Raw genomic sequence first — 11,117 nt, 5'->3', positions numbered from 1 at the left:
CATGGTCACTCAACTCCAGCAGCAGTGATTCACAAAGATTTCACGGTGCCATTGCCACGCCACCAAAGATTGCTCCCTGCAGCTGTGTGGATGGCACTTTTCAGTTCTCACCTCCTGGAAAAGCCCCTTTTAAACTTCAGAGGTATTAACTCTGCCTGAGACAGCAAAGCTTTCTGCAGGGTTGCTTTTTTCTTTTTACCCCCAAACTTTTAATTTTTTATTTTATTTCCCTTTAATTATAGCAGGAAATTGCAAGAAACTAAAGTAAACTGGCCACTTGACAATCACTAGAAAATATTTACACTAATGTAACTATAACTGCCCAAAGCAAATAAACAATTGCCAGAAACAGGACTTAGGTTGATAGAATGAGAAATAAACACGGGAATAACAGATGGGTTCAGCACAAGACCTTTTTGTGTATATAGATCTGTCCCTGCTCTAGCAACTCTGAGCCACAGAGCCCAATGCCACCTCTAGCTCCTGCACTCACCCCAGATCCACTGTGGTGTGCTCTGGGACACACATCAGTGCCTTCACTGAAGCACCAGAAACCTGGAAATCCAAAGGATGTGCTCTCATTGCCCTGCATTTACAGCGGGCAGTGATGGAGCTCAAGAACAAAGGAAACTCAAGGAGGTTTGTTGCCCAGATAGCACAAATAAATTAGAAGCATTTCACAAAATTCTCACTTTCAAGCAACTGCAAAATCAGAGCTGCCTTGCCACTTCCATGCAGCTGAATCAAGGGCACTGGTGACTCTGCCTATATCGGAAGGGCCACGATGTCACCCACATGGTCACACAGCCCTTGCTCAGCCAGCTTGTGCAAAACCAGATGGATGCTTTTACACCTGACAAACCTGCACCATCTTACTGGATACTGAAATAGAACTGCTGAGGAATGGCTGAAAACCACTTCGTTACTGAAGCTTTGCATCAGCAGCATCCTTTGACCTGACATTAGAGGGAGCAACTAACACCCACACAGCACCTTCTCCATTTTCATCCTTGTCAGATAAGTGCTGAAATTGACACTTTTTGCTGCACATCCAAAAATGTTGATTGCTATTTGCATATGGAGTCTGGGTAACAGCATCCTGAATGTACCTTTTGTCCCACTACCGGGGCACGTGGCAACAGGGACAGGAGCACCAAGCCCCAGTTGAGACCCATCCCACACCCCAGCACTGAGCTCTTGTCAACTGGATCAAAACCACAGATCATCTACTACAGCTTTTCTACATAAAAAAGACCTATTTCTGTAAAACTAGTCCTTTCAACCATGCAGGTTGCTAGAAAGTTCACACATTTTCAGAAGGGAAGAAATGTATTTTCAAGAACAGTTGGACATTAGGACCCACTGAGACTCCTATGTTTTTGCCCCAAAGAAATCTTTGGTAGTTCGGGGCTGAACAGGACCTCACTTTGACCAGCCATCAGCAGTACTCCCCTGTCCCTCCTCCTCTGATCTCCATAAAGATGTTGAAGGATCCTGATCATCTTCATGGCAGGATGTGTGGAAACCCTCCACGCCTCCCAGCCAGGTTGGCTTCCTTGAAAAAGTCATGTGCAGAAATACTGTATTAGTTACTGGCATCCTAACCAGCTGTCTGCAGCACAATAAACAAAGCTCTACTTCTCCCATTTTACATCTAAAGCACTTCATCCAAAGACATACAGCTCATGCTTTATGGGGGAGATAAGGAGAGAGATGAGACCACACCTCACAAAGAAAGCAGAACAGCCCCATGCCCCAAACTGCAGAATGTAGGCCTAAATAAAAACTTAGTTCTGGACGCAAGTTCTTCAGATTGTCTTTCCAAATATTAGCATTAGGGTCTCATTCTTTCCAGAATGGCAAAACTTTTCTCCTCTGCCTCCCCAAGACATCCAAGCAGCCGAGTACCAAGATCCCAAACTCCTCACCTTTAGGAAGCACAGGGCTGTGCACCACGGGGTGTTCAACATAACAAGGACTTCCCCCCACTCCTGGCACAGGGTAAATGCTGAGCAGACAGCAGCATATCTGCTCACCATAACATGAAATGTGCCCTTCCATTCTTGTGCCACACAAAACTCTCCACTAAGTTTCAAATTGGTTTTTAACGCAGCTATTAAATGAAGTGTCTTTGGATTTTTGTTTTTTGTTTGTTTTTAATCTTTGGAAATAAGCTTTGTTTACTTGTTTATGATTTCATTTAGAGCCAGCGCAAGAGGTCAAATAATTTCCAGATGACATGTGGACTGTTTTGCATTTGAATTTCTGTAGTGTTTTCTTTTGAAATAAATTGAAAGGAACACAGTATTACAGGGAAATGTTAAAATTCTAAATCCCTGATAGAAATAGCATCAGTTTCAGCTTCCAGTTGCAAGGGCATTGCTGACACAGCAAGATTCATGCTACAGGATATGGACTTGTGTTATTCATCTCACAGACCAGTTTAAGTATGGGATTTAATATTGTTTTTATCTATTTTTCAACATGCGTCACAATATTTGGTGATTTGATGCTTCTCACAATGCCACAGACTGGAAATAATATGGCAACAAGGAATGGCATCTATCATTTCCAACATTATTTCTAGTTTAAGAGTTGTGGACATGAGGCTGGGAATTAAAACGTGAATGAACTGTGAACAGTCAGCCACAAATGGCACAATTCTTAATTTTTGACCTTCAGATCCATCAACTGAAGAAATGCATACACTGTAACCAAAGCTGGCTTTCATGATGCCAGTCACAGGCCCAATTAACCAGTGCAGCACTCAGGAGAGGCCACATTTTGCATGTTCAAAGCCATCAGGTTTCAGCCCATGAGTTGATACCCCACAACACAACCAATGGGCATTAGAGGAGCAGAGGGAAGCACTCTCCTCCCATCATCTCTCCTCATTGAGGATGCACCTAGCTTGGCTGCCCCTTAGAATTGCAGCATGGGTTTTAGTGCAACCTGGCAGAAGCTGAGGGCCAAACGCTGGAGGCTTGGAAATACAGTATTAAGAAGAAAACATTTTGCTCACTCAATTTCTGTGTCTGAACAGACTACAAAGGCTTTCCCTTTTTCAGAACTGCTCATTTCCCAACATCTACAGATTTTGGCCTGAGCTAAGCTACTTCAAAGGCAATAGATATTGGTCAGGGAAAAAAAAAAAAGAAAAAAGAAAGCTGGCATTTCAGCAAACCACTGGTCACTCTGTGAGATCTCCTCAGGATCTCTGCGTTCATTTCAGTCTTGAAGTTTATCTTGGTGCATCATTCTGATGCATCCCACTATCTGTATGGATCTCTCCACATGACAGTTTTATCTCCATAATCCCCCAAAATTCAGAGAAAATCAATCAAGCTGCCACTTTCTAGTCATGCAGACTCTGAGCCACGGGCGTCCGACCTTTTGGCTTGTCTGGGCTGCGCTGGGTGAAAACAAATTTTCTTGGTCCATATTAAAAAAAATATGTATTTAAGGAACAATCTTTTAGTTTTGTTTTAACTAAAGAAGAGGGCACGCAGTGTAGTTAACGTATATAATTAACATCTTTTATTTCTTTTTAAACAAAAAAAAAAGGTGGCAACAAAAACACAGTGTATTCATCTATCCTACTAGTTCTGAAAGCCCAATAACTTGAGTTGGGAGGCTTTCATTTTTGAGTTAATGGTGTGAACGAAGCTCGTGCTAGCCCCAGCTGCATACTGGACCTGGTGAGCTCCCCCCTTGACAATGCCTCCCCTTGAGGAGGACAGGCTGAGATGTGGGACACAGCTCTGGGTGACCTTACACTGCCTGCCATTTGCTCACTTCAGATCACTCAAAGTCCATATTAATATATTAGTCATTATTTGATGGCATTTTTAATTGACCTCTGAACATACTGTAGAAAAAACATGAATTTCACCAACTATTCTACCTAGGAAAGAAACCTGTAAATAACAGTCAGTCTTCAGCAAAGGCTAAGTGCAGCATTTGATACTGAATTCTTGGGATTTCCATAGGGCGTTTCATTGGAAGAGCTCAAAGAACACTTATACAATATCACTATTCATATTTCACAGATAGAGAACAGCTCCTCAACATTTCAGGTGTCTACCTGCTAACAACAGCTCACAGGTGCCCCAGAGAGATGTGAGACACTCCATCCAACCTTCCACCAACAGAAAGTTGGTCCTTTTTGCCTTCCACACCTAGAAGGGAATCTAAGTTACTTTACTGAAACAATATCTTCCAGGTGCAAAAAACAGCCCTGGAAAAAAAAGTGTTCAGAAAGAAAACTGACCTTTCTCAATCTTATAGTATCGATTATGAAGGAAATGAATCCTTTCCAACAGAAAACCAGAGCAGCACATGGGCTGTGCAGTGCATTTTCATAAGATGACCACATTGAATCACTTTCTCACATTAAGCCCCGAACACTCAAGCAGCAACATGCTTCCACATTTTTTCTCCCCAGTAACAGAGATAGACGGTGACAAACATCCATTCTGCATGAGGTGCACATTACTAAAAGAATTTATCTGGAGTTAATAGAAACTTGTCTTCGTACCAATGTGAAACGATGCCTTGAGAACAGGAGTATTTACTATCAACATTTTTCTTTTTACCTTCAATTGATTATGGTCTCTCTGCTTTTTAAGCCCTAGCTTCAAGCCATATGCGTCTCCACATCAGCTTATCTGCTCCTTTCAACTTCCACCAGCCCCTGTTTTTACTCAAACAGGAAACAATACAGAATGTTCTAGTTAAAGTCTATTTTTGAATATAATAAAGCAATGCAAGCCCATTTCCATTTTCTGGTGTCTCCAACAAACAGACTATCCAAGTTCATTAGGACGACAGCTTCTTGGCAATCAAATCATTTTTCATTGTGGCTATAGGAACTTATTTCATTAATCCTTTGGCTTGCCTACAGAACCAAAACAAAGGAGCCACAGGATCACCAGGTCCATACCTCGTGTGTCTTATTTTCATGGGTGTTGCTGGGGAAGTTGGAGTGAGGGAAGAAATGAAGCAGATGAAGATCTAGATGTCCGTTAAAGCTACGCCTTGACCTTGGCTTTGTATGGAGCCTTTCCCCAGTGAAACCCAGTGAACAGAGCAGCCCCAGCTCCTTGGTTGCTTCTCTGCTGAACCAAGGACAAAATCACATCCAGCTCTCAGCTGCAGCTTGGAGGCACGAGAGTAGTGCAAACGATAACTGCTTAATATTAAACAGCAATAAAAATGATCACATTAGCAATGGTGAGACACTAATGCACACGTGCTCACCATACCACCCAGCCTTACGAAGGCAATGCTGTCTCCCAGCACCTGAGCCAGGAAGGGGCAGGCAACTCATCAGAGGATTTTCCCTTAGCAAGATTCACTCTGCTATTTCAGATTTTGTCTAATTCCTAGTTTACACTTCAAACCAAACACTCTTGCACCCAAATTCAGCATGGAGTTCTTTTCCTCACTCTCCAGGCAATCAGTGCCCCACGTCCAACCCTGCTCCCCAAAAAGACAGCCTTGAAATACAGAAGCTCCTCATAAACATGTGGAAATTCATCCTTTAAGAAGAAAGGACAAAAAAATGGACAAAACACTGAAAAGGGATCTTCTTTCTGCTTCACATTGTGAATTCCCATTCCAGCAGGGCACACTTTGCACAGAAAAGCTTGGTCTTCATGTCAGCCATCAAGCACTGCTCTGACACACCACTCCAGGAATGAACTAATATAACCCAGAAGGACAGCAACAAAACAAGGGCTCCCTCCACGTTTGCTCAACAGAACTCAAGCCAGGAGTGACTTCAAAGTGAATCTCTCCTTGCACGACACAGACAGAGCCCAACAAACATCGCAATGACTCAAAGTCTCCCAAGTGACCCAACCCGAGCGCCTGAAAGCTGCAGGGAGTTTGGAAAGTCCTGGTTGGGATGTGGTTCTGGAATGGGCACAGCAAGGTGGGCTACATCAGGGCCTGACACATGGAAATAAAAAGGAATGATTGGTATTGTGAGTACCCACATCATCAATACAGGGCAGAGAAAACCAAGGGTTCTTTCATCAACAAGTGCAGATTGGTCTTTAATTTATAATTCCATAATTCCCAGGATGTCTATGAAAAACTATTCTTAGATTTTTGCAGTATGTGTTACCTGCTGCTCCTTGCCAGAGCACAAAACAGCACAAATCTCTTAGGATTTCTTGGAAGTCCTTATGACCACAAGTAACCTACCCACATTGAGACCAATGTGCTGCTAGGCTGTCTTTGCAAAGGACAGCTCCTGCGAGGTACAGGGCTCGTCCTCTCCTGCACCATCGGCCACAGGACACAAAGCCTTTGCTACCAAAATCTCATGGCCATAAGACAGAAAGAGGATTCAATTTTCTTCCTTCAAGCTGGGAGGGAAACATCCCTTTCAAGATGTTATCAAAATAATAAAACATTTCAATAACTGTACAGCTGCAGAGCAGCAGTGCTAAAAGTATACACCACGTTAAAGACTTTGGTAGAATTTTACGAGTCTGCTAAAAAACAGAACCCCAAATCCCTTGCAGTTCCAAAACACACATGCAAAGCTCCCCAAGCAACTGCTCCAGAAACAGCTGCCTTATCATACTGGTGGCAAACCTCCAGTCAATATGACCAGCAGAGCTGAGAACCCCTCTGTGCTGATACACAGTTAATGAATGCTAATGGGTGTGAGCAGGGAGGGATGTCCACAATCATCTTCAGTGTGGGAAAAGGGTACAAGACCACAAAACTTCTCAGATCCAGTTGCACAGGGACAGCAGATTTATTTATTGGCTTTTAGATAGGTGCATCCTAAGAGCATCAGCCACAGCTCTGAGCCTCAGGGTATTAGGTAGGAACCTAAAAGGACAGCCTTTATAGCTCATTTTTTCACATGCAAACTATGCAAAGAGGAGTGAGCAGCCTCCTCCCTCTACCCTGACACCTTCCTGCTCTATTTCAAAGGCAAAGAAAAACAAATTCTCAATAGGACCAAGCAAGGCTGGATGACTTATGCAGGAAACTGCCAGTGTCCTGAGAGCCCCACTGCGGGGAAGAGCTTTTCCAGCAGTTTCACTTAGCTGTGCAGTTCCTGCAGGTCCCAACATCTGCTGGACCTCCCCCGGGAGCCTACCCAGAAAGTGAGGAGCTGCAGATGCCACCGCCCTTATCTACCAATTCAGGGATTTCAAACAAAGGAGAAAGGGTGGTCTCACCCTGGGGATTAACTGCAGCTGGGAGGTCTCCTCTGCCCACCCTCAGGGGCAAAAAGCAGAATAGATAACATTTACCAACCTACTGTGATTTCTCAAGGCACTGCAGCATCTTTTTGCAAAATAAGAGCTGCACCCTGCCAGGGTAGAGCCCAGCCTTCCTCCTCCCCACCACCTGCCTTTTGCACCGCATCCAAGCATGGGAATCCCTCCCCAGTCAGCAGAGAAATTCTACCTGCAGCCTCATCACATTAACGAGCCAAGAGAAAGTGGGCAGGCCAAACAAAGGCAGATATGGGGAAGAACCAGGTGCCCATGAAGTTGCTTTCATCAATTCCAGGCTGGATTCAGGAAATGTGCTTTCGCAGGTGTTTGGAGATGCCCTGATGGAGGAGTGGGAGGAAGTGGGGAACTGCGGGTACCTCCTGAGCACGGACCCCCTCTGCTTCCATCTGGAAAGCTTCTGGCCCTGCAGCTGGTGCATACATTTTAGAAAAGCAACAAGATCTTGTGTTACCATTTGCACTACAAGTGTGTCCCCGAGTGCTGGTTTCATAGAGAATGGTCTGACACAACCTCCACCATCTTCTGTATTGATCCAGCACAGCTGAGCTGCAGGAAGGAGCAGTACAGAGACATGGTGTGCTGGGAAGGAAATGAAAGGAAACCAGAAAAAAGAGCATGCTTTTATTAAAAATGAGAAATTCTGTATCCAAACACACCACATACACGCATGTTTTTTTGTTGCAAAATGTTACAACCTTGATTCCAGTTGGGCTTTTTATCCACAGTCATTTATTCCAAGGAACATAATTCCCATATAACCACACAATTGCTATATAAACCATTCTAAGTTGTGTTTTCAGCCCATTAGTCACATGTAATTACAACAGAGGCACAATGATGCCCAGATGATGAGCAGAACCTCACTCCAGTCCTGTAAAAAACATTCTGGAATTTCAGACGATGTGGACCCATCCCACAGCCCACGTACCTGCACATGTAGAGTTTTACACATCACACCTGGATATAAAGGAGCTGCAGCTTCTATAAAAAAAAGTTTCTGCCCGTTCCTGCAGGCATCCACAGCATAAAACTCAGTGAGCAAGAAATGAGCTCAGCATCCCCTCCAGCAGGAGCAGGAGAGTGCAGTGACATGAGACCTGAGGACATGGAGTGCCACTCCAAGGAATCCCTAGGGATCCAAATTCCCATTCTGGAGCCACATGGAGGATGACCATGGCTGTAATAATTGCAGACGTTCAGTAAGTGCTCCGACCACTGCTTCCAAGATGAAACCAAATCACAACAAATTCATTTCCTGGCACAATTTTGTGGGAAAATAATAGCATTTCCTTTCCAGCTTTATTGAAAAGTAAGTTCCAATTCAATAGCAACAAATAAACTGAAAACATTCGTGGCTGTAGAAGAGCCTGCATCTCTTCCACCTTTATTAATCCTGGAGCTGTCTGCCTGTGTTGGCAATGATATGTATTTATGAAAACAAAACAAAAAAGAAGAAACCCAATAAAATGTTGTGATTTATAGTCACAATAAAGACTCAGATTAAAAAAAGAAATCTGTAAAACCTTTGTGGAAACAGGTAAAAATTAAAGACAATGAAACATGGAAACTTTTCAAGCACTCCTTACTCCTCTGAGCAAAGCATGTAATTCTACAGAAAGTTAAACATTAGATACCTTCTTGCAAAAGAGCAAAGTAAATGCAAACTACCTGCACGTCCATCTGTTGCAAGAGCCTCTGCATCTCCTCCATTCAACAACCAGGGATTGGAAGCCTGAAAAAATTGCTCTGAAAATTAAGATGCCTGGGACAAGGTGTTCTTCTCTGCTTGTGCCTCATGGGAAGCAGAGAATGGCTAAGCAGCATCTCCCTTGATGTTGTGGCAAATATCCTCATCTTGGCAAAGAAAGCGTTAATATCTCAGCAAGGCAGATTGCGCTCTGTACAAACACAGGCTTTAAATGCTTCTCCCAGGCTCATTGTGCTTCACCTTATCAGAATACCAGAGCACTCCTCTGATTTTGGTATCTGAAACACTTTAGAGAATACTCCAAACATATGGAAAACTTTGAGATGAACCTCACAAGGAAATGAGGTACCACGCTTTGTATCTCATCCACAACTTGCACTGTTTCCCTTGAGAGTTTTCCAGGCTTCTGTCTCCATCATTAAGAACCCAATAATGACCTGCAGTTCACGTGAAATTATTTCTTGTTCCAGGTGCTTTTCTTAGTAAGCCATTAAACAGCATTAAATGCAATTTTTGAGCTACAATTTCTTCTTTTAAATACAAGTTAATAATATCCCTTTCCATCTCAAATCTTCTCCTATTTTGCATGTCAATCATTTATATCTAATTCTTTTCATCTGGAATATAAAATTTAGTTTATTTTAGCGTAACCACTGTAATCAACCAAATCAAGCAAACAGAGCAGTTCTGTTTTCTGTTAGCTAGTGTTACAACTTCTAATATAGAATTTGTCTCCCTACACAAACTCTAATGACTGAGGTTGAAAGAGGTGCCACTTTCACACTTTGCATGGGATGTGAATGATACAGAGCAGCAGGCTCTTTTGGTACCCAAAGACACCCCCTGTTCTGATCCAGCAGCTCTAGGAACCCGAGGGATGCCCTCCAGGACTGCAGAAGCTATGAGTTGAGGAAGAACTTGCTTTTACAAAAGCACTGAGATTGTTCTCTGATTTTACGGGCAACATGGAAAGATTTAACCATGTTTTTCTTTTCAGAAGATATTTCCAGTTTCTCCTCCTACCCCCCCCTCATTTTTAAAGACATCATTTTCAATTTCCTACATCAGCCTTAGCGCCAGCAGCCTTGGAATTATAGGAAACAGACCCTGCACATTAACAATGTCCAGGGAGTGGCATCTTGGACACAGTCACCAATGTAAGAATAATGTGACTCTTTTACAGCCTTTGAAGACGTTTAGGCACTTACACCAACCCAGCTGCCAAGAAACACCATAACATGTATCCAGATGAGACGAACCTTTTGTATTTGACTTGCCCAGATCACCATCCTTATGGTACCCAGCTTGCTTTTCAGAGCTGGGAAAAAGTAGAGCAAAAAAGTTTTCTGAGTTACCTCTAGGAGAATAAAAATGGAAGCCTTCATTAATTGCCAGAAGAATTCCCATACCAGTAAGACCGCACAGCAGTCCAGCACTCTGCAACTGCAGGTTTCCCAGCTGCACTGGTTGGGCTTTAGCCTTGGCACCACAGAATCACTACGGTCAGTAAAGACCTCTGAGAACACCACATCCAACCCCAGCCCACCTCCACCGTGCCCACTGAGCCACAGCCCTCAGTGCCACACCTCCACAGCTCTTCAACACATCTGGGAATGGTTACCTTGGCATCTCTCTTGGCATCCATACTCACAGCTTTTAGGATAACAGCATCCCCAGGAGCAGCTGTTATCCTTGAGAACCACCTTTAACTTCAGCACAGCAGGGTGATGCGCTGACCTTCAGTGACACCCACCCAGCAATGTCACTGCTATCTCAGCAGGGCTCTGAGCCCACCGCTCCACGTGCCATCCAGACAAGCTTCCCCAGCCCCAATTCGAAGCACACTGCATTGCTGCACACAGGGCAGCAGGAGACCATAGGAGCGTGGGCTGGAGCTGGGCCAGCTGCAGTGGCTGTAATCAGATCACACAGTAGTGACTTCAGAACGCAGGGGCGTGTTTATTATCAAGCACTAACCAGGCTGACATTCATTTGGTCTAGCTAAGCTGAAACAGCCTTTCGGAGTCATTTTCTGATTCAGATCATATTTACTTAGTAGATGTTAAGTATTTTTTGCAAATTACGCCGAGAGAATCATTGCAGTTACAGTATATTTCATTTGTGATTTTTTTTCTTTCTTT

The sequence above is a fragment of the Meleagris gallopavo genome, chromosome 15, assembly GCF_000146605.3.
Source record: "Meleagris gallopavo isolate NT-WF06-2002-E0010 breed Aviagen turkey brand Nicholas breeding stock chromosome 15, Turkey_5.1, whole genome shotgun sequence".
Lineage (NCBI taxonomy): Eukaryota > Metazoa > Chordata > Aves > Galliformes > Phasianidae > Meleagris > Meleagris gallopavo.
This window is presented reverse-complemented; position numbering follows the sequence as displayed.